This window comes from Carcharodon carcharias (assembly GCF_017639515.1).
Source record: "Carcharodon carcharias isolate sCarCar2 chromosome 27 unlocalized genomic scaffold, sCarCar2.pri SUPER_27_unloc_7, whole genome shotgun sequence".
Classification (NCBI taxonomy): domain Eukaryota; kingdom Metazoa; phylum Chordata; class Chondrichthyes; order Lamniformes; family Lamnidae; genus Carcharodon; species Carcharodon carcharias.
Window position 1 is genome coordinate 367,533 of NW_024470651.1, and position 25,186 is coordinate 392,718.

The 25,186-nt window shown below is 43.0% G+C and overlaps 1 protein-coding gene, 1 long non-coding RNA gene and 1 other non-coding gene across 3 annotated transcripts in view; 2 read left to right on the top strand and 1 right to left on the bottom strand.

The window, feature by feature from the left end:
* The window catches only part of LOC121273968 (zinc finger protein 239-like), a gene marked incomplete at its 3' end in the record, with an annotated part of 75,005 nt that overhangs the window by 14,987 nt on the left and 34,832 nt on the right, over positions 1–25,186 (bottom strand). The gene's annotated exons all lie outside the window — the stretch shown is intronic.
* Positions 1,410–5,086, top strand: LOC121273969. Its single transcript, XR_005942140.1, has 3 exons — positions 1,410–1,501; positions 1,864–1,955; positions 3,941–5,086. It is a non-coding gene; the product is annotated as an uncharacterized LOC121273969 (long non-coding RNA).
* On the top strand, positions 14,902–14,973 carry trnae-cuc. The gene has a single exon. It is a non-coding gene; the product is annotated as a tRNA-Glu (tRNA).

The following is a 25,186-nucleotide window of genomic DNA, read 5'->3' on the forward strand; positions in this document are numbered from 1 at the left end:
TAGGTAAAAGGTGGAGGCTTTAATTAATGAGACAGCAGTTATGTCACCCTGTTCGACATGAAATGAAACAAAATGACAATTGCTCACTCTTAAATATTCTTTCATGGGATTTTGGTGCCGCTGTCAGGTGCAGCATTTGTTTTCCATCCCTAATTACCCTTGATGAGAGTGACTTGCTCGGTTACTTCAGAGGGCAGTTAAGAATAAACCCACATTGCTGTGGGTATGGAGTCACATGTAGTTCAGACTGGGTAGGGACGGCACATTTCTTTCCTTAAAACATATTACTGAACTAGATGGGTTTTCATGACAATTGAAGAAAACTTCAATGCACCATTACTGAGACTAGCTTTCAATTCCAGATTTATTAATTCAATTCCCAACTCACCAAGGCTCATTCAACAGCACCTTCCAAACCCGTGTGCCAACCACCACTAAGGACAAGGGAAGTGGATCATTGGGAACACCACCACCACCTGCAAGTTCCCCTCTATTCAAACATCATGCTGACTTGGAACTATATCGCCGTTACTCCACTGTTACTGATTCAAAATCCTGGAACTCCCTTCCTAACAGCATTGTCATTGATTTTTCTCCTGTTATACAGTCTGATGCAAAGTGATAGACCTGAAATATAAACGATGATTCTATCACCACATATGTGGCCAAATGTGATAAGAATTTCAGAATTTTCTGTTTCAATTTCAGGTTTCCAACATCTGCAGTGTTTTGCTTTTCTTTCAATGTAGAGAGTTGAGAATCTGGAATTCCTTACCAGAATGGTTTGAGATCCATGTGTGAGCTGGTGACCCATGGGTAAATTCCCACTGTGAAAATACGAGCTGAATGAATGGGAAGACATTCATTCAGTCATCCCATTTACTGAGACAGCAGCACAGTCACAATGGAAAGAGACCAGTCAGATAATTTACGTATGTGAACTGAGGTGAACGGAAGTGACTCAGTCTCCGCACCGGTTAAAACTCCAGCTTTAAAAGTTCAAAGGATTTGATCCATAATTAGTACACTCTGGCAAGACACAGGTTAGATGTTTCGTATGTGGGGGAAAAATTCACTTGTTCACCCCAATTTTTGAGATTCCAATGAGTTCAGATCTTACTGTAGGGGTTTGTTCTGCTGTTAATTACACTCAGGACAGAACTGCTGGAAGGTTCGTGTGCTTTGGTTGCTGCATTAATTGATTTCATAATTTTCTACCTTGACCCTATTACTCCAATCGTAAGCGGATCTCATAACATAATTTTCGATTGAATCATATTTCATATTTCAATGGCGGTGATCTTACCCAGGATTCGCGGCGCGATAGAAGGTGCCTTATTCTCACTCAATGAGCCGGTTGCGCAGGCGCTCCGGGGAGTCAAGAATAGAGCATGCGCAGTATAGTGACCGACGGTGCATGCGCAGTGTGGGTGCTGCAGCTGCAGGGTGGTGGTGGTAATTTGGATTCCGCAATCGGAGAGAAATGGCCAAGTTTTGGAGGGTAATGGAGGTGGCGGGGTGGGTGGGGAGGCTTCATGAACACCCAGTGGGGGCCTCAAAAGCTGAATAAGAGCCTATAGAGCCCGTTAGCACCGAACGGGCCGGTAACAGCTGCAGGGCCGCGTCAACAGGCTGGAGGCCCGAGTTAATGCAGCAGGGCGCATGCGCGGTCATCCTGGTCCAGGTAGCAGGAGGAGAGAATGTTGTGAATTTCTATCCTGGACTGACAGGGATGGATTTTGGAAACTCCTTTTACAGGGGGTTAGAAGGGGAGGATATACCCACAGTAAACTGAAACCAAGAGAAATGTTTGTCTCTTCTCAATTTCTATTTGCGGACTGACAGGGATGATTTTTTTTACAGGATATTAGAAGAACAGGATTTGAAGGCGGGTAACTCAAACCAAACATCAGATCAAAACCTGATAGAGTCACTCGATTCATCAGAACCTGAAAGTATGTATGTCTGTGGAAAATGATTCAAACATCTATTTGACTGGAAATAGGGGAGAGCAAAGTCACAGAGGGGTTTGAAAAGAAGGATGAGAATTTTAAATTTGAGTTCCTGTTTAACCAGGAGCCTGTGTAGGTCAGTGAGGACAGGGTGATGGGTGAGTGAGTGGGACTCAGTGCGGAGGATACTGGCAACAGAGATTTGGATAAACTCCAGGTCATCAAAGGTTGAATGTGGGAGGCCAGCCAGTCAAGTTTAGAGGCCACAAAGGAATGGGTGTGAGTTCAGAAACATGTGCTGAGACAGGGCCAAGTTAAATGATGTTACTGAGATGTGTTTGGGACAGGAGGGGAATAATTTAAACTACACTGATTTCTCTCACCATCTGCTCGTAAATAGAAAGGTGTTTTTGATTTGCTTCCCTCTTTCTAAGTATTCTTCAACCCTCGGTTTTCACATGTTATAATTTCTATTAATAACCCCACAGCAAACTCAAGATGGGACAAGCTCAAAGGGTTAGTTCATTTGCACACACCCACAACATGGGTGGTGATCGCAATGTAGCTCCTTTGCATTCATACAGTAAAAAAGGGATGGAGGAAAAAAAGATTGACAGGACAGGGACCACAGAGAACAAGTATTTTATGTGGGTTCCAGAATCTGGAATCAAAGTGCAGTGAGGTGTTCCTTTATGGAGGTCGGCAGGTTGAAAAACGATGCTGTGTAATTCACTTTTCCGGTGGAGTTGACTTCATGCGATGAGATAGCTATGCAGAGATGAATCAGTCTTGTAGACAAAGGCACAGATGTTCCAGCAGAAACAGTGTAGATGTGGTCTGGTATTAAATTTGGGCAGAACACCTTTTCTGTCTGCTGCTTGTAGATGTTAAAATGGCAGACTGAGGTTTATCAGTGCAGCAGGGCAATATTACTGGTTACACAAGCTGGAGGTCCATGTCCAATGACTCCCATCAATTAGTTTTGTCTTTGACAAGGGATGTGTATCCCTTATCTGGGTCCCTGAAATGGTTAAATGTCTCAATCATTAAGAATTGTCTCAGCAGACCGTTGGACCCTGTTGGCCAGCCTGGGTTATGAAATGCAGATGGCTTTGGATAGCTGTCTTTGAATTTGGCCTGTGCAGCCCGGAGTATGTCATGAATGTCTCAGAGTTAGCGAGTTCCAAATTTCTCCGATAATGTCAGACAGAGTCTTTTGTTCAGGGGCCACAGACTGCTTCAGCCATTTTAAAAGGTCCTTGTCCAGTTTTTAAATTTTTAGAAATAGCCATGAGGATATCTATATCTATTTTCTAAAAAAATATACAGTGTGAGGTCTCAGTATCCTCATATATGGAAACCCACTCTTGGAGAAGGCAAAGATATGTGGTTGGAAGTTCATCTTGAGGTGAAATATTTCACCATGGTTGTGAACAGCCTGGTTCAGTCTCATACAGTTGGCAGGCAGAGGGATGGAGTCAGTGTCTGGGGAGTGGAGTTTGTCCTGGGGACTGAAGACAATTGCTTCAATCTTTCCAATGTTTAAATGAAGGAAATTACTGTTCATCCAGTATTGGATGTCAGACAAGTCAGGATAGTGTGTGACTTGGAGGGGAACTTGGAGGTGATAGTGTTCACATGCACCTGCTACCCTAGTCCGAGTTGGTGGTGGATAAGGGTTTGGGACACTATTTCTAGTTATAGATATATAAAATACCTTTCCTTCATTCCTTCTACTCCCATCTCTCTCAGCCTCGCTCCTCACATAGCACCCAGAGTCTAGTGTAGGCCCAGAGCGGGTGGCAGGTTCCCTTCCCCGAAGGACATTAGTGAACCAGTTGGGTTTTTATGACAACCCAGCAATTTTCATGGTCACTTTTTCCTAGTGCCGGACCCACAAGTTCCCAGATTCATTCAGCTCAATTTCACAACCTGCTTTTGTGTTTTTATGGGTTCTCTCTCACTCCCTTTTTTCTGTTTTGAATCAGTTTCACAGGGGATTAGAAGACGAGCATTTACAGTTGGGAAACTCAAACCAGACATCAGCTCAGGACTTGACGGAGTCACCCAATTTATTGTAACCTGAATATCATTGGATTTTGAACATGGAAGGAAAAACATTGTTCACAGTGGGAAGAAACCGTACACGTGTTCCGTGTGTGGACAAAGCTTCAGCCAATTGTCTGGCCTGTCAGAACATAAGCGCAGTCACAACAAGGAGAAACCATGGAAGTGTGAGGATTGTGGGAAGGGATTCTATTACCCATCAGAGCTGGAAACTCATCGACACAGTCACACTGGGGAGAGGCCATTCACCTGCTCCCATTGTGGGAAGGGATTCACTCAGTTATCCAACCAGCTGATACACCAGTGAGTTCACACTGACGAGAAACCTTTTAAATGTCTAGACTGCAGGAAGTGCTATAACAGTTCCAGTGAAGTGATGTACCATCAACGTGTTCACACAGACCAGAGGCGATTCAAGTGCTCTCAGTGCGGGAGTAGGTTCAGGTGGTCATCTGACCTCACTAACCACCAGCGCACTCACACTGGGGAGAGACCTTTTAAATGTCCAGACTGTGGGAAGGGCTACAAAAGTTCCTGGAACCTGATGTCCCATCAGCGTGTTCACACTGACGAGAGACCGTTCAGGTGCTCTCACTGTGGGACTGGGTTCAAACATTCATCTGACCTCACTAAACACCAGCGCACTCACAGTGGGAGAGACCTGCTCCGAGTGTGGAAAGGGATTCACTCAGTCATCCACCCTGTTGAAAAACCAGCAAGTTCACAATGACAAGAGACATTTTAATTGCCCAGAGTGTGGGGAGTGCTTTAAGGGTTCCCGGGAACTGTTTCACACTGTTCAGGTGCTCTCACTGTGGGCATGAGGAAATCATCTCAACTCACTGTCCACTGGCAACTTCACACTGGGGAGAGACTATTCACCTCATCTCGAGTATGGTTAAGGATTCACTCAGTCATCCTACCTGCTGACACAGCAGTGAGCTCACAAGTAACCACACTGATTGGATTTTACTCAAACCCAGGACTGAATGATTTTCATTGGGGTCTGTTTCTGCTGATGTTAATTAACTCCAGCCCAGTTAGAGGGGTTAATATTGATGATTAAAGTGAAGTAAATTAACTTTGTGTTAAAGACAAGTTGTGTCCAGCCTTTTTAATATCTTTCACACAATTTACACACAAGTTAAAATCAGGAATAGGCCAGTCGGCCCCTCAAACCTTCTCCACCATTCAATAAGATCATGTTGATCTGATTGTAACCTCAAATTCACATTCGCAACCAGCTCAGATAACCTTTCACCCCCTTGATTATCAAGAATCAATCTACCTCTGTCTTTAAAATATTCAGTGACTCTGCTTCCACTGCCTTTTGGGGAAGATTCACGACCATTTGAGAGAAAAAAAATTCTCCTCATCTCTGCCTTAAATGGGTGGCCCTGTCTTTTTAAACAGTGAACCCTAGTTCTCGATTCTCCCACAAGAGGAAACATCCTCTCCACATCCACCCTGTCTAGACCCCTCAGGACCATATATGTTTCAATCAAGTCACCTCTTACTCTTCTAAACTCCAGCAGACACAAGCCTGACCTTTCCAACATTTCCTCATAAGACAATCCGACTATTACAGATATCAGTCTAGTGAACCTTCTCTGAACTGCTTCCATTGCATTCACATTCTTCCTTAAAACAAGGAGACCAATACTGTACACAATACTCCCAATGTGATCTCACCAATGACATGTATAACTGAAGTATAACCTCCCTACTGAGATTCAATTTCCCTTACAATAAACAATAACACTCCAATAGCTTTTCTAACCACTTGCTGCATCTGTACACTAACATTCTGCAATTCCTGCTCTAGGACACCCAGATCCTTTACATCTCAGAGCTCTGCAATCTCTCACCATTTAGTTAAGAAGTTTTTCTATTCTTCCTGCCAAAATGGACAATTTCACGTTTTCCCACATTCTCTGCCATTTGCCAGATATTTGCCCACTCACTTAACCTATCTATATCCCTTTCTAGCCTCTTTATATCCTCTTTGCAACTTATTTTCCTACCTATATTTGTTTCATCAGCAAATTTAGTAACCATACCTTGGTCCCTTCAAACAAGACATTTATATAAATTGTAAAAACTTGAGGCCCCAGCACTGATCCCTGTGGCACACCACTTGTCACATCATGCCAACCAGAAAATGACCCATTTATGCCTGTTAGCTCACCAATCTTCTATCCACACCAATGTGCTACCCACTATACCATGAGCTTTTACTTTCCGCAATAACCTTTGATGTGGCACCTTATCAAATGCCTCCTGGAAATCTAAGTACAGCACATCCACAAGTTCCCCATTATACACAGCACCTGATTTGCCTTTAACAAAATCATGTTGACTCTGCCAGAATACCTTGAATTTTTCTTAGTGTCTTGTTATAACATGATTCAGATTTGCATCTAACGTTTTCCCCACGACAGATTTTAAGCTAACTGGCCTGTAGTTTTCATTTTTCTGTCTCCCTCCCTTCCTGAATAAAAGCATTACATTTGTTATTTTTCCAATCTCAGGGAGCCTTCCCTGAATCTACAGAACCTTGGAAAATTGATACCCACTCAACAACTATTTCACTAACCACTTCTTCAAAGACCTTAGGATCATGTCCATTGGGATGTGGGGAATTGTGAGCCTGCAGCTCCAGCAATTTTCTCAGAACCATTTCCCTGCTGATTGTAATTATCTAGAGTCCCTCCCTCCTTTCCATTTACCAATTTACAGCTATTTCTGGGATGTCACTTGAATCCACTAAACTGAAAGGTACCCGGCTGGAATGTTAAACGGTGACGTCATGCAGCAGCACTTTGGGTCTTTGTTTTGAAGAAATGGAATTCGGCTGTTCTCATTAGGAATGCTGGAGACAGACTGATCAACAATGTCATCATCAAATGGCACAACACAGTAAGAGGACCTTCACCAACAGTTTCATTGTCATAAGCTTTTTTACAAAGAGCTTTCTAATTCATCCTAAATCCCCTCTTTCTCTCCAGGACCCTGATTTTCCCCGCCTCAAGCCGATGTGCAATTCCTTTTTTTGAAAACTTTGAGTTAAGAGAAAACAATATTGAAAGATAATCAAGAGCTTCGGCAGTGTCCAGTCTGCTAAATTCTGCAGTTTTAGCAAAGTTTCCTTGACCCTTTGACATGAGGAATTGGACTGAGGATTCTTAAATTGTTTCTGAACCAAAACAATCCACTTAATCTGTTGATTTTTTGAATTATTTTTTTAAAGTTTTTTCTGATCATCACATCATTTTTCTCAGTTGATACATAGACTCTAACCCCTTGCTGTACAACCTGTTACAGAGATAGTTATAGGAAAGAGGGAAAGATTTGCAACAGCTATACAAAGCCCTGGTTAAATCATACCTGGAGGACTGTGTATAGTTCTGGGAACGGCACCTTATAAAGGATCAATATTTGCCTTGAAAGTTTCAGAGGAGCCGCATTGATGAGGTTGGTGGGTTTTGGAAATTGGAAGCTGTACATCCGCAGCTTGTGGCACTCTTTCACCTCACTGTTCACTTCATGTTCATGTCTAACACACTCAATGCTGTTATTGGCTGAAACAGTCTCCTAGGTTTTCACTAAACATGTTCGTATTTGGCACTCCTGCTCCTGCCACCCGAGTTTGGCCCTCAGCAGGGAATGTTGTTTTCCTGTTGCTGTGTGAACTGCCACAATGAACTGATCATGGATCCTATTTCCCCTGGGATCTACAAAACCTGTCACTTCTCTTTTTCTTTCATTCTCACTCTTCCATTCCCAGGATGAGTCAAGTCTCCTTTCGGACTCTTCAACAAATCCATTTGGGCAGACAAGTGGCAGCTGAAATTTAATGTAGGGAAGTGTGAAGTGATTGATTTTGGCCAGAAGGATGAGGAGAGACAACATCAAGTAAAGTGCCAAAGCAAAATTCTGCAGATGCTGGAAACCTGAAATAAAAACAGAAAATGCTGGAAAAGCTCAGAAGGTCTGGCAGTATCTATGGAGGAAGAAACAGAGTTAATGTTTCAAGTCCAATATGACTCTTCTTCAAAGAAGCATTTTCCCTCTTCCTTTTTCCACAGATGCTGCCAGACCTGGAAAGATTTTCCAGAATTTCCAGTTTTCAAATGAAATGTACAATTCTAAAGGTGTTTCTCTGTTACACAGTGAGTGGTTAGGATCTGGAATGCACTACCTGAGAGTGTGGGGGAGTCAGATTCAATCGTGGATTTCATAAGAGAATTGGGCGAAAAATGCAGGTCCACAGGGAAAAGGCGGGGGAGTGGGACCAGATGAGTTAGTTTCCAGAAGAGTAGGAGATCTCCCTTTTCAGACAGAGTTGAGGATTCTTTTCGCTCTCTCTAAGGGCCATTAGTCTATGGAACTAGTTTCCCCAGAAGACAGTGGAGGCTGGGTCACTGAATTTATTCAAGGCAGAATTAAGTTTCTCATAGACAAGGGAGTTAGGGGTTATGGGGGCGGACAGGAAAGTGGAGTTGAGATCACAACCAAATCAGCTGAGATGTTATTGAATTGTGGAACAGGCTCGAAGGGCTGAATAACCTACTTCTGCTCATTAGTCCGATGTTGCTATAAAACGGGCCGAATAGCCTCTATCTGTGGTGTAACCTTGGCTCTGAGTGTATAACACTAAGAGGGGCCCGAGGGGAAAATGGTCTATTCCTGCCTCTATTGCAGTCCATCTGTCTCTAATTTCAGTAAATTAGCCACACCCACAGAACCACACACACGCATACGCTGACTTTACAATACCCCGCAATAGTATTATGAAAACAATATAATGATTTCCTGATTAATGAAAGTGTTGACTGCCACTCCACAGACATATGAGCATTTCTTCCAGTCTGAAATAGAAATGAATGGGTTTATTGAATCAGATTAACGTATTTATTCACCATCTCACAGGGTAACTGAGAATAATATGGTCACCTTAAAGCTAAGAGCACCAATGTTAAAATATTGAATATTAAGTCCTGAAACAAGCCCTGAAGATGAATTTCAATATTTGGAAGGAGGTGCAGCTAAGAAATGGAAGATGTGAATGATGTTATTGATGATTGAGAGGAATACATTGCAACCTTGGGACTTTTGTAGGTCGGCTACCTTCTTGACTTTGAAATTCAGAACAATCTGAGGCTCCAGGTTGAAAACAACATTTCTCTTTGTTACTTGTGATATGACGCTTGCCACTTGGATGTCCGGCTATTTCAGGTGGTAGAGTCTGCGACCCTTGCTTTCAGCACAGTGTGTTCAAGCCTCACACTGGGCTCAATTGTTTTTTAAACTTTGCTGCTTTGATGGGTGATCCCCAGCTCTACATCCTCCAGCAGTGTCACCGCTCAAACTGAGTCTTTCTCCATCTCACTTTGTTAATATCACAGCCGTTGGTTTATGACTGAAACTGCCCTCTCCTTCAGCGTGGGAGACAAGTTTGTAGCTGCAGCCTAAGTTACAATGAATGATGACTTTAAAAGTGTCGAGTTCCACTCAAGCCCCTGGACCAACAAAACTGCGCAGCCGCAATCGGACAGATTTTTCTCCCTGCTGTTCAAACTGGTACAAATATCCCTCCTGATCAACCAATTGGAACTGCTCCTTCACAGCAGCTAGCGGGGTCGAATGGCCTCCTCCTGTGCTGTAACTTTCTATAGTTGTTTCATTTCCATCCCCAATGCTGCTGCCTTCACAGTCATTCTATCATCTTACAACCCATTCCAGCAAAATCCACACACTTCCCTTGTGTTCAGCTCCTCTGATGTCATGGGACTGAGTAAATTCAGTGAGAAGTTTTCTTGTTACTTAACATGAGATTCGGAACCAGGTCTGGGAGATATTTGTATCAGTGTCAATGGTAAAATCCACCCCATTACCACCCATATTTTGCCTTGTACCAACCAACACGTCTAACATCAGCCCTTTTCAGCCTCTCACTGCCCTTCTCTTTCTGCCTCTGTGTTTGTTCTCAGCCTGTTGTACACGCGTCACGTCCAGCTCTGATGCGAAACGAAAACTCTCACTCCTCGCAGCTTCTGGGCAGAGCTGTTTTCGATCAGGAAGTCATTGATGTTATTTTTTACATGAGCAATAACTTCATTTCCTGAATTGGAACCTAATGCCGGTTGCGGTGTTGAGAAAACACAGTCCAACCATTGGACAACCAGGGAACTGCCTCCGAGCCTTTTAGCCTGGCTTATCCATGATACCCTTGCCTTTTATTTTAATTTCAGGCCTTTATCACCAGAGGCAAGTTTCTCCTACAAAATGGTAGGTTTAGGTTGAACACAAGCATCTTTTTCAGCTAATGACAGCAACAGTTGCTGTGAGCTGGAACATAAAACCGACAAAGAGGTGAAATAGCCCCACAAGCTGCTCATGTGTAACTTTCAATTCGGCTGGTGTGCTGCTTTCAAACAGCAGTTGTGATTGTTTGATCAGGAGTGATATCTGTGCCAGTGCCAAAAGTGGACAGTAAAATCTGTCCCATTAACTCCCATACTTTGTCTGGCACCAATATGTCTTCCGTCTGTGCTGTGCATCCTATCACAGCCCTTCTATTCTGCTTTCACATCCTCCCTCTACCGCTGTGTTTGTCCTCAACCTGTTCCACGTGTGACATTTCCAGCTCTGATGTGAAACTTCTCCTCTCCCTCCACTGATTCTGGTAGAGCCGTTCTGTGTTTTCTGTTTTCAATCAATAATTAAATCAAGTTCGTTCTAACAATTTCACAAAATCGTCATTCTCTGACCGGAAATGAAAGTCGGCCACAGCAGTAAAACCACCAAATCCCTAACCACGAGACCATCAGTGAAGCTGTCAACAACCCTAGCGGCTACTTTGGCCTACTTTTCCATTTTCACCTGAGACAAGTTTCTCTGACAGAGGGGTCTGTTTAGGTAAAACACAAACAGCTTCTTCAGCCAATCACAACAATGATGTCATTGTAAGTTGACTGGCCGGTAAGTGCTTTGTGTTCGGCACAGTGTGTTAATAACCAGCTTAGGGCACGGGAGTTAAGGAAGATCCATAAATAAATTAACTAAAACTTTAAAAATACCATAAAATAATTAAAATAAACACTTGAAACACATTGCTGTGTGGTTAATAAACGTTATTAAACGTACAAATATTTAATAAGCACAGTAAATTGTACCATACATAGGAATTATCTAAGTTAATAAATGAAGTAATTAAATTAAGTTAACTAAATAAAATAATTAACATTGGCAGGACAGGTGTAATTGCAGCGGTGGAATGTAGGCCCTTTGGACACCAAGGTGATCCAGGACAAACACGTCTGCAGAAAGTGTATACAGCTAGAGGAATTCCAGATTATTGATCTGGAAGCCAAACTGCAGGCACTGCGCAACGTAAGGGACGGTGGAATATACATGGGCTCTTCATTCCAAATGACAGTCGTGCCTTTAAAAATTGAGTCATCTATTGTGGTTAGTGGTGAGGGACAGGAGGATGTGACCGTAAGTGAGGCAGGTAATGGAACCGAGCAGACAGTGGTGGAGGAGCCTCAGACGTTGCAATTGTCAAACAGGTTTGAGGTGTTCACAACCTCTGTGGCTGAAAGAGAAAATGTAAGTTGAAGGAGCAAGCTAGCAATGGCACGATAGTACAGGGAGCTGTTCAACTGTGGGGAGCAAACAGGAATATAGTGGTAGTAAGGGACAGTATGGTGAGGGGTATTGACACCATTCTCTGTAACAAAGAGCAAGAGTCCAGGAGGCTGTGTTGCAAACCTGGTACTAGGGTTTGTGACAATTGCTCAGGGATGGAGAGGAACTTGCATTGGGAGGGGATGGATCCAGTTATCATGGTACATGTAGGTACCAATGACATAGAAAGGAAAAGGAAAGAAATTCTGCATCGCAAGTATGTAGAGCTAAGCACCAAATTAAGAAGCAGAGCCTCAAAGGTAATACCCTCGAGAAAGGGAGCAGGAAGTCGAGACGAATCCATCAGCTCTTTTTTTAAAAAAGCAGACATAGACATGATGGGTGGAACGGCCTCTTACTGCGCTGTGCCATTTGATGATGACATTGTTGATCAGTCTGTCTCCAGCATTCCTAATGAGAACAGCCGAATTCCATTTCTTCAAAACAAAGACCCAAAGTGCTGCTGCATGACGTCACCGTTTAACATTCCAGACAGCTCCATTGGGATCTTTACAGCGCAGGGTTTATGTAGGGCAATGAGGGTCACGGTCACCTCATAGACGAATGGTTCTCTGTTTGAAACCAGAAAGCAGCATTATCAAAATACAGAGTGGGGAAAAGTTGCATCGTTGCTGTTTTTTGTAAAATAGTCAATGACTGTATTATCTCACAGCCATGTGACATTTATAGTTCCCAGGTTTTTAATGATATTCTGAAAAATGCACTGTCCTTAAGGAATAGAGAAGGATAGGGGCTGAACTGCACTAAGATAGTTCGCACATGTGAGGTGTTGAATGAGCTGCTGATGTGCTATGTTATCTGATGATACTAATGTTAGATCAATTTCTCTGCCACATGGCTAAGGTTTACAGCTGAATTATACTTCCACAAAGCAAGGATCAGAAGTGCAATAAGACTGCACGGTTTGTCGTCCTCGGTCGTTTGCAAGGAGCTGCGCTTGTTTTTGATGTGTTGTGGTTATCACATTTGCTTTAGACACCGAAGATACCCTGATTCGAAATTCACCATAGAACAGCAGAACTGGCAACATCTGTGGAAATTTTTCTTGCTGTCATTGACAACCTGGGTCTGTGTGACGATGAATGTAGATGAGATGGGGGGAGATGTGAGGGGGGAAGGGAAAACATTGAAAGCTTCATCTTTGAGTACTTTTGTACCACCAAGCTTTCAGTTAACAGCCGAATGCACTGACCAATGGTACAACACAGACTGATGCAACTTCTGTCTTCCTTGTACAAAAAGTCTCTTTGAACACCAGAACATAACTTTCTCAGCTTTTGAAAAATGTGCTGCCTTGTTGGTTTTTTAAAAAAATACATATTTTTAAAGCCAAATGACGTCTTGCTAACCCATCTAACTTTGCAGCTTCTACATTGTCCAGCCCATCGCCCACTTTTCCACGGAACTTGGTTTCATCAACTAAACTGTAGCCACAGGCTCCAGTGAGAGTTGAACGCGTGACGCCTGGTTTACGAGACGAGTGCTATACCCACTGAGCTTTGGGGCCAATTGCTAAATAAGGTCCACAGAAAGTTGACCATTATCAGTGGACGAGGACCAGGGTAAAGTTCCAAACGAATGACATTTGACCGGCCTGGAAACATCTGAGAGGGAGAACAGGAAGTTAAAAGATGCGACATGAAAAGTGGCAGAGTTTGATGTGCGTCACTTACTTTCAGTGATGAATTTCTGCCGCGTGTCGCCTTCTCAGTTTCACAGGAGCCGCAGGGATGAAGTTGGCTGCACCTGGTTAAAATGAGGAATATTGGGAACTGTAGTCAGCAGGATTCAAACCTACAGGGGGAAACCCCAATGGATTTCAAATCCATCACCTTAAACATTGAGTTATGAGCAACTGCTGCTCCGAGCTCAAAGGTGTTCTTATCAAATCAGAGATGGCGACAAAATAAGTCACTCGGCCCATCGTGTCTGTGCTGGCTCTCTGGAAGAGCAACTCAATAAATTCCACACATCCGCCTTTCCCCCACAATAATTTATATTGGGATCTTTACAGCGCAGGGATTATAGAGGCGAGTGGGGTCATATACACTTCACATATGATGGAGCTGCGGTTTGAAACCTGGTAAGAGCATTATCCAAGCTTTTTAATTGAGTGTGAGAGAAAGCCCGATAATTTACGTTTGTTGTAAATATGAACACGACGGTTGGAATCCTGCTGACTAAAGTTTTCACCATTTGTGATTTTAACCAAATTAATTATCAGTTAATTAGAAGGAAACCCATTCAAATGCGTCCGTATTTTCTGATTCCCATTCATTTGTCAACATTCAGTAAATTTGCTTTCGGAAATGGAACAAACACTGAACCAAACTGGTGACACCCTTGCTTTCTGAGCCTGTGTCTCTCCTTAGGCCTCTGTCACTCTCAGTGTATATCTCTCTGTTCCTCCGTGATTGTCAATGTGGTCCAGTTCCCTGAGGGGGTGAAAACGTTTTTAACGTCGCAAACTTGATTTCAGGTTAAAATGTCGATGAGAAAAGTATCAGCGTGAAAAATAAAACAGGAGATTGGCCCTTTCTATATTTATCCTACAACAACAACAACTTGTATATATAAAGCGCCTTTAACTTGTTGAAACGTCACAAGGCGTTCCCCAGGATCATTATATAACAAAGTGTGACACCGAGCCTCATATTCGGCCAGATGACTAAAAGCTCGGTCAAAGAGGGAGGCTTTAAGAATTGTCTTAAAGGAGGAAAGTATCGATTTCATGTTCCAGCTCTTCTCATTGCAGAAGAAGTCACTTGTGTTCAACCTCAACAGACTATTTGGTCGGAGAAAGTTGTCTCTGGCGAAGGAGATCGGGAATAAAAGAAAAAAGTCAAACGTTGCCTCCATAATCCAAATGTCAAGCCTTATTGTTAGTTTCCGTGATATCCAGTGACTGGGAATCGGCGCTTCCATTGGACCAATAGCGAACAGGGTGGAGGATTTTGGAAATTGAAAGTTACGCATGTGCAGCTTGTGGGACTATTTCATCTCACTTTCGGTTTCATGTTCCAGCTCACGGCAACTGTTGTTTTCATTGGCTGAAGAAGTCGTTTATCTTGAACGTAAACAAGCAGTTTTGTGCTGAAAGAGATCTGAACTGAAAAACAATAGGCAAAAGCAGCATAGATAAGCCGAATCGAAAAATGTTATTGTAACTTCCCTGGTGGTCTAGTGGTTAGGATTCGGCGCTCTCACCGCCGCGGCCCGGGTTCGATTCCCGGTCAGGGAATGTTGGTTCATTTCATTTGTTAAAACGAGTGTTGATCACTCATTGCTTAAAACTCCACCATAATCAAAGGAGTGAGAGTTTAAGTTTCGCCTCAGGTCTGGCAAACATCACACTCGTGAGTGGCAGTGAAGGAAGAGGAGAGAAGGGCTGGTTGCAAAGCACTGACTATAGAAATGTTGGTGTGAGGCAAAATATGGGTGGGAGAAGAACAAGTTTTGCTGCCTACATTTTGCATTGGCACAAATATCACTCTTGATGGATCAACCAATCACTACTGCTCTTTGAAAGCAGCACGCCCGGCCGAATGGCCTATTTTTGTAACTTTCTATAATGTTATGTTTCCCAACAGCACGGGTCATTCTGCCATTTTATAACCGACTCGAGCGAGTTGAACTTTCTTACCTTGTATTTAGCTCTTTTGAAACGTAAACACGGAGCAAATTCAGCGAGTTTTCTTGTCATTTCCAGCGCGAGATTAGTTACGAGACTAATTGAGCGACACATTAATGGTGCCAATCCTTCACTGGAGCTCACCGCGGCCAAAGAGCACTTTTACCATCAGCCTGTTATGTACCTTCTTGCAGTACATCTGCTGAACAAATATAAGCTTCTCACAGCTCTGCTTTCTTCACATTGGAACCCAGTGTGAAAATCAATTTCAAAGCTGAACAACTGGGTGGAGAGAGTGACTGTGGATAATCGGAACTGTGCACATTCCTGTAATCAGTATCTGGGAGAAGCAGGAAGATGAGATCCCGGTGTCTTTTTACCCACGAGTTTTACCCATTCCCACCAACTGGCTGTGTCTGCATCGAGCAGCTAATTGACCTGGAGGCTGGACGGGCAAAGGGAGCTGGAGGCGAGGCAGGGACAGAAGCAGGAAGAAATGCGACAATAAAGTGCTTTGAATTTGAAGTGTTTCAGTGGTGAATGTCTGTCTTGTAAGTTTCACAGGAGCTGCAGTGATTAGTTGGTGTTTTTTTTTAAGCAGCAAGATTTAAAAGTAAAAAGATAAAAGCAAATTACTGCAAATGATGGAAATCTGAAACAAACACAGAAAATGTTGGAAAAACTCAGCAGTTGGACGGAGACACAGAGTCAATAATTACAGACCGTACGACTCTTAATCAGATTTTTAAAGTATTACAGCTGCCAAAGTGGGGCTTGAACCCACGACACTGAAATTAAGGATCGCATGCTCTACCGATTGAGTTAGATGGGTATGTGATAAACAGCTTCGTCTCCCAACATACATGGATGGTTTTGTTGCTTTCCACCTGATACCTCAGCTTGGTCGGAATTTTAAAGTGTGGAACATAATCGGCCTACAAAAGCCCCAAAGTTGCAATTCATTCCTCTCAATCATCAATCACATCATTCACATCTTCCACTTCTTAGCTGCACCTCCTTCCAAATACTGTGATCGATTTTCCTCTCGATCTTCTCATGGATTTAATGCTTGGCTGCTTTGTGTCCTCATTTTGATATCAGATTCGCATCAACATCCAACACAAATTGAATTGCAAACCTGTAGGACAAACAATGGAAAACAAGTCACTCGGTAACTCAAATCCCATGATGCTCATTTTCAGATTCACAACAGACAGCTTTGCAATAAAATGAAGGGATTTTGCAGTGAAAAGATTACAAAGTTGGTGTGACTTTTATTTGTGACTCGCTCACTCGGGTATTCTGTAAATGCTGTTCGGAGGTTTAGTGACCAGGATATAATCTACCTGCCTTTTCCTGAGCCTGTGCTCGGTGTATTGGGAGGTTTGGTCCGGGTTGGAGAATCTTGCGTCCCAGGGATGGGCAGTAACCCGCTGATTGAAGCTGCAGTCACCGCTTTCTGCGGGCAGCGGGTGATTGGAGAGTGCGGGGCCGGAATTTGCTGCCTTGCTGCTTTTCGCTGTCTCACTCACTGTGGAAATGAGGAAGAGGGAAGAATTGATGGATTTGTTTGAATCCAATAACTTCATAGATTTCCAGTGTGTTGGATATCGGTACATGGTATGCCTAATTGTTTTCCCATTACATTTGAAATTAATATTCGGGAAAAAGCCACTTAACTGGGAACTCACTGGATAACAGTGGATCCGGCAACATTTCTGGAGTCTTGACATTCAGTTCAAGGACCCAATGACAACCAGGAACTGTGTGACAATGAAAGCTGATGGGGAGAAAACAGTAATAACTTCGCCCCTGGGTGGCCTCGAACACGGTAACCGATTGTGCCACGGAGACCGATTCAAACGCAAATAGCGTGTCAGCGAGTTAAAGCTTCAGATGGTTGAGAACAGAATGACAATTGCTCTCTATCAGTTTTACTCTTCCAAAATAAAGGTTGAGACATTCATTGTGGACACATGGAAACAGTCTGACCCCACCCACTGCAGACACATCCCTGTCACCAGGAACTGGCTCTCCTACAACCGGAGCCATTTCCCTTCACGCCTTTCGGTGCCTTGACTGTTACCAAGTATTCTGATTGTCCCGAAGCCGATATTAGGCTTGAATTCCTGCTGTGCAGTAACGAGAATCCTTTCAAAGTCTCAGATCAGTAAATTTCACTGATAACATCAGAGTCAATGTTCCAGCGTCTTAAAGAAGGTTATGGTGCCTTGACTGTCTCTGGTCAGTCGGCCAGTTCACCCTTCATTCTCCTCTGATTCCGGTTCCCAAAGTCTTTCTGAAGATTCACAAAGCTGGGGACTGGGTTTTCTGTTTTGGCTGTTTATCCATTTTCCCACCTGTCAACTGACAATATTTTCCAAAGTCTCATCTCAATCCTCCGCTTTTCATCATGTCCAAGGATGATGAAATTCAGTTTGGTGGAGAGATTACAGAGACCGGGATTTTTCTCATTAAAACAAAGACGGTTAAACGGAGATTTCATGGAGCTGGTCAAAATGATGGGGGTGGGGGCAGTGGGGACGGGCGCTCTCCACTGACGGGGGTCAGTAACCAGAGGACAGGGATTTAAGATAATTAAAGATGGCCAGACCTGCATTTTTCTAGCGATTTTCCCGATCGGTGGATGCCTCAAACCACTTTCCAGCTAATTAAGTACTTTTTTGAAATAAGAACAGGAAATGTTGGAAAAACTCAGCAGGTTTCTCTCTCTACAGATGCTGTCAGATCTGCTGAGCTTTTCCTGCATTTTCTGTTTCCCTTTCCAGATTTCCGCAGTTTTGCGTTTATTGAAGTGGAGCCATTGTTGTAATGTAGGGAACACGGCAGCCAAGCAGCGCTCAGGAAACAGCCAAAACCAGACACGTCACAATGAGCAGACCATGTGTTTGTTGTTGAGGGATAAACACTGACCAGGTCACGTCAACCCATATGTTTTGGAAATGGCTTTGCCCAGTTTTGAACCAGAGACCTTTTCACGTGTTAGGTAAGCATGATAATCGCTGCATCACAGAAACAGGAAACAACACAAAGGCCCAATGGGCTTCACTAAAATGTTAAACGGTGACGTCATGCAGCAGCACTTTGGGTCTTTGTTTTGAAGAAATGGAATTCGGCTGTTCTCATTAGGAATGCTGGAGACAGACTGATCAACAATGTCATCATCAGATGGCACAGCGCAGTAAGAGGCCTTTCGGGAGATCATATCTGTGTCCGTTTTGTACAAAGACATTTCCAGTTAATCTCAATTTCGTTGCCTCTTTCCATAACCCTTTTTTCATTTCCGTGCAAGTCATTGTCCAATTCCCTTTTGAAAACTCTGAGTTAAGAAACACAATATTGAAAGAGGTGCAGGAGCTTCTGCAGTGTCCACGCACAGTGTGTGAAAATTAACAAAGTTTCCCTGACCCAATTTTCCCAGCGTTCTCTAATTTCCATTCGTCTGCAAGGATTCACAAAAGTTACAGCTAGAAATGGAAGAAAAGCAGTGCGACGTTGGTGTTATTCTTGCTTTCTGGGTGTTTGTCTCTCCTTAGAGACTTGTTCTCTGTCACTCTCGGTCTATGTGTGTTCTTGTGTGTGTGTGTCAATGTGGTTCAGTTCCCCATTTTTACCATCCAAACATTATTCACGTTAATTGTGTAGCTTCATATTAAGATGGTACAGAGAACAAAAAGGCCGGATTTAAAGTATACAAGAGAGGTTTTCTTTCTTCTTTTTGACTGGAGACTTTTCAACTTCTAAGGGTCGGGATGGTACAAAGTGGAGAATGATGGAAATTGTCACTGAGCAACATTTAAACAGGCAGACACCGAGACATTGTGCTGGAGTGGCTAAGGCAATGGACACATCGAGAAAATGAGTTTCTAACAACAAATAGTCCAAACTCAAATCACTTGGACAATAGGAACTGTTTACATTGCTGTCAGGTGCCGCAAGGAACAGGAAAATAAAAGTTCCATCACAAATGTTACAGGAACGGATAGGTTATAATCACCAGGAAAGGCTGAACAGCCTGAAACTCTTTTCTCTGGAAAAGAGAAGGCTGAGAGATGACCTGATAGAAATGAAATGCTTTGTCCCTGTTTCTTCCGCGATTCGAGGTGAAATTTATTTCTTCAGTTGCAGGTTTACGTCTTCTGAATCTGCATCAAACAAACAATGAAATGTTTAGGGACATAGAAAGAAAGATTCTACATTGAGATAGAATTCTTAAAGTCGGATATTGTCATCTACTAAATGAATAACTTTTATCAAACTCTCTCTGTCATTAGATTACAACATTGACTGTACTTCAGCAAGATTTCATTGGCTGTAAAACGCCTCCCGTTTTCATGAGTTGAGGAAAGGCTCTGTTTAAATGTGAAACTTTCTTTCTCTTCTTTCTTTCTGACTGTCAATATGAGTTAACAATCATATGGAATGGTGAAGTGTATCTGTTCCTTTCAGTGTCTACTCCACTCTCTGTCTCTATCTGTCTCCCATTGTCTCTGTATACCTGTCTCACTCTCTTCACTCTCTCAGTATCTCTGTCTGTGTCTCTATCTCTGTTCACTCTTGTGCGCTTTGTTCCCTCTATTCGCTCGCTATCAGTGCACAAACAAGATTCACTGGATTGATTCCTGAGATGAGACGGTTGTCCTAGGAGGAGAGATTAAGTGAGATGAGTCTGTTCTCTCTGGAGTTTCGAATAATGAGAGGTGATCTCATTGAACAGTCCGACATTATAAGAAAGCTTGACAGTGAACATGCTGAGAGGCTGTTTCTCCCCGGCTGGAGCGTCTAGAACTGGGCTCACATTCTCCAGATATGTGTCAGCCGTTTAGGACTGAGGTGAGGAGACATTTCTTTACTAAAAAGCTTGTGAACTTTTGGAATTCTGTAGCCGAGAGGTCTGTGGATCATCAGCCGTTGAGTATATTGAAGGCTGAGATGTTTAGATTTTTGGTCTTTAATGGGATGAAAGGGCATCAGGATTGGGTGGCAATTGGTGTTGAGATTGTGGATCCACCTGATCTTATGAACTGGAGGAGGAGGCTTGAGGGGGCTTATGGCCAATTCCTGTTCCTTTTTTGATCCTGTCAATGTTCTATCTCAGTGGAAATACCATCAAGGCGATGCGAAACAGCAGGTTGAGCGTGATAGTCTGGCCGAACGGCCTCAGGTGCTGGATTCAGATTTCAGTCTCTGTGGAACCGCTGCCAAAGCTATAGGTGGTTCACCTGTGAGTCACTTTGAATGCTCTCTTCTGACGAAAAAGTGCCAGCACAAAGTGAATGTGGGAGTCTATTGGGTTTCATTTTAACTGGAAGAACGAGGAGAAGCAAAACAAATATTAATTTATTTTGTGAGAATGCACAGTAGTGGAAGTAGTTGAGTTGCTCTTCCAGACAGCCAGCATGGAGAAGATGGGCCGAATGCCCTCCTTCTTTGCTGCAGCCATCTATGCTCACATACCATCAACATTAAACTATCCGTAGGGCCAGTCGTTGTAGCTGAGTGGGTAAGGCGATGGAGTTCAAATCCATTGGGGTTTCCACATCTCATTATTCCTGGTTTTAACTCTGTGTCTACAGAATTAATTATCGGTTATGTTGAATGAAATCCATCCAGAAACTCGGGAACTATTTCCGTTAGTTGATGAAAGCATTCACGAAATTTCCAGTCATAAGTGGAACAAAAACGGAGCCAGGCTGATGCCATTCTTGCTTTCTGGGTGTTTGCCTCTCCTTAGAGACAAGCTCTAACTCTCGGTGTATATGTCTGTGTGTTTTCCTCTGTGTGTGTCAATGTGGGTCAGTTCCCCGAGAGATTGAAAACAGTTTTACCATCAAAAACTTTATTCACGTTAGTTGTACAGCTTCATATCAAAGTGTTGTAGAGACAAATATCAGGATGGAAGATGCAAGAGGGGTTTGCAATGTTTGGCATGAGGTGCAGCCATGAAGCAGAGGATTCAGAGAGAAGCTTTCTTCTCATTTAACACGAGATTTGGAACTAGGTCTGGGAGATATTTGTATCAGTGCAAACATTAAAATCTCCTCGATAAACCTACAAGATTTAGGGGAGGCTTGACAGGTTAATGTAAAGAAGACTTTCCAGAAGTGGGGAATCTTGATTCAGTAGGCTCATTTTTGTGATGAAGAGGCTGACTTATCAAAAACAGCGAAACAGGTTAAGCCTTTATTCATTAGAGTTTATACGAGTGATGGGTGATCTGATTGAAACGGACAAAATTCTGAGGAGGCTTGACAGGGTAGATGTAGAGAAGATGTTTCCACTAGTGGGGAGTCCCGAACTAGGGGACATAGTTACAGAACAAGGGGACACTCATTTAAAACTGAGATGCGAAGGAATTCCCTCTCTCAGAGAGCAGTAAATGTCTGGAATTCTCTACTCCAGAGAGTTGTGGCGGCTAGATCACTAAAAGTATTTAAAGAGGAGGTAGTTGGATTTTTAAAATATCGGGAAGTTGAGGCCTATGAGGAACTGGCACGAAAGAGGAGTTGAGGCCTGGGGTAGATCATCCATGATCTTATTGAATAGCGGGGCAGGCTAGAGGGGCCAAATGGTCGACTCCTGCTCTTTTCCCTTATGTTCCTGTGTTCGTTTGAAACGTGTCTCTGGTGAAAGGGGCCAGAAATAAAAGGCACAGATAACATAGGTAATCCAGGTTGTAAACATTGTATGCACTTTCCTTGATGGTCTATTAGTCAGGATTCAGCGCTTTCACAGCTGTTGTCAGGGTTCGATTCCACTGGCCAGGGGTAACAATTTATTGACCTCGTGCAAACTGTTAAAATGAGCTCGAATAATTTCCTGATTAAATGCGAGAAATGCAAGTCATCTGACTCTTAGTGGCGTGAGAGCTCGAGTTTTGCATCAGAGTTGGAAATGTCATTCAGTCGCAACCGTTCGAGAACAAACACAGAGATGAAGATAAGGAATGCGAGAAGGGCTGTGATCGGCTATAAAGCACTGACGGTGGTGTACGACAAAATATGGCGGTAATAGGGGAGATGTTATTGTTGACACCGATACAAATATCTCCCAGAACTGTTTCCAAATCTCATGTTAAATGAGAATTAAACTTGTTGCTGAATCTTTCACATTTTAGCTGCACCTCCTTCCAAACATTGCAAACTCCTAAGATAAAAGCAAAATACTGCGGATGCTGGAAATCTGATACAAAAACAAAAATAGCTGGAAAAGCTCAGCAGATCTGACAGCATCTGTGGAGAGGAATACAGTTGAAGTTTCGAGTCCGTTTGACTGACTCTTCAACAGAACTCATGAAGAATCATAAGGACTCGTAACGTTAACTCTGTCTTCCTTTCCACAGATGCTGTCAGACCTGCTGAGTTTTCCCAGCTATTTTTTTTTAATTGCAAACTCCTCCTGCGTCTTCCATCCTGATATTTTTCTCTGTAACATTTTGATATGAAACTGCAGAACTAATGTGAATAAAGTTCGTGCTGGTAAAAATGTGTTCACCCCCCTCAGGGAACTGAAGCACATTAACACACATAGAGGGATACACACAGATTCATACACCGAGAGTGACAGAGGGCAAGGGGTGGTATAGAAGGAGAGACAAACACCCAGAAAACAAGCATGACACCACCTGGCTCCATTTTTGTTCCGCTAGAACTACAAGTTTCGTGAGTGGTTTCATGAATGAACGGAAATAGGAAAACCCCCTTGGGATGCTTTAATACTTGGATGGATTTGATTGAATCTAACCAAGAATTAACTCTGCAGACACAGAGTTAAAACCAGGAATAATGAGAGCGGGAAACCCCAATGGATTTGAACTCCATCACCTTAACCACTCGGCCACGACAACTGGCCTTATGGACAGCTTAATGTTGCTGGTATAAAAGATGGCTGCAGCACAGAAAGGCGGGCTTTCGGCCCATCTTCTCCGTGCTGGTTGTCTGGAAGAACAAGTCAGCTACCTCCACTGCCGTGCATTCTCACAAAAGCAATTAATATTTGTATTGCCTCTCCTCCTTCTCCCGGTTAAAATGAAACCCAATACACGCTCGCATTCACTTTGAGCTGGCACTTTTTCGTCAGAAGAGAGCATTCAAAGTGACCCACAGGTGAACCACCTATAACCGCTTGGCAGCGGTTCCACAGAGACTGGAACCTGAATCCAGTGCCTGAGGCCGTTCGGCCAGGCTACCTCTCTCAACCTGCTGTTTCCCGTCGCTTTGATGGTTTTCCCACTGAAATGGAACATTGAAAGCATCAAAAAAGGAACAGGGATCGGCTATAAGGCTCCTCGAGCCTCTGCTACCATTTCATTAGATCATGTCAGATCACGAAACCCAACACCAATTTCCCATCCGATCCCAATAGTCCTTCATTCCCTTAAAGTCCAAAACCATATTCACCTCAGCCTTCAATATACTCGTCGACTGAGGATCCAGAGACATGTGGGCTACACAATTCGAAAGATTCACAAGCCTTTAAGTAAAGAAATGTCTCCTCACCTCAGTCTTAAATGGCTGACACATTATCCAGAGAATGTGAGCCCAGTTCTAGACACTCCAGCCGGGGGGAAACAGCCTCTCAGCACGTTCACTGTCAAGCTGGCTCAGAATATCAGACTGTTCAATGAGATCACCTCTCATTATTCTAAACTCCAGAGAGAACCGACTCATCCCACTTAATCTCTCCTCCTCATCTCAGGAATCAATCCAGTGAATCTTAGTTGTACACAGGCAGCGAGTGAATAGAGGGAACAAAAAGCACAAGAGTGAACAGAGATAGAGACACAGACATAGAAACAGAGAGAGTGAAAGTGACCGAGACAGGTATACAGAGGCAAAGAGACGCAGACAGAGAGAGGGGGGTGGGTAGACACAGAAAGGAACAGATACACTTCACCATTCCATATGATTGTTATCTTTAGGTTGACAGACAGAAAGAGAGAAATAAAGATTTACATTAAAACAGAGCCTTTCACCAATTCAGGAAAACAGGAGGCTCTTGAGAGACAAGGAAATCTTTTTGAAACGTAGTCACTGCTGTAATCTAATGACAGAGAGAGTTTGATAAAAATGCTGATTCAATAGATGACGAAATACGATCTTAAGAATTCCATCTCAATGTAGAATCTTTCTTTCTATCTGTCCAAACATTTCCTTGTTTGTTTGATGCAGATTCACAGGATGTAAACCTGCAGCTGTGTGAATAAATTTCACCTCGAATCCCTGACGAAACAGGGGCAAAACATCCCATTTCTGTCAGATCAGCTCTCAGCCTTCTCTTTCCCAGAGAAAAGAGTTTCAGGCTGTTCAGCCTTTCCTGGTGATTATAAGCTATCCGTTCCTGCAACATTTGTTATTGAGATTTCACTTTCCTGTTCCTTGCGACACCTGGCAGCAGTAGAAACAGTTCCTAATGTCCGAGTGATTTCAATTTGGACTATTTGTATTTAAAAATTAATTCTCTCGATGTGTCCATTGCCTTACCCACTTGACCACAAGGACTCGGTGTCTGTCTTTTTAAATGTTGCTCAGTGACAATTTCCATCATCCTCTACTTTGTAGCTGTAACGTTTGTAAATGCTTGTAGACGAATGGAAAATAGAGAACGCTGGAAGTTATAGATGTTTTTTATTCAACTTAATCGTCAATTAATTGTACAGGCACACAGTAAAATTTAGGGATGGTAAGAAGCGTAGCTGTCAGGATTCCAGCCGACCTGTGGATATCCCAATTCATTCAAACCCATCACCTTAACAACTCAGTCCAAATCCCAGATTTGCATGAAAGTTGTTTGTATAAAACCA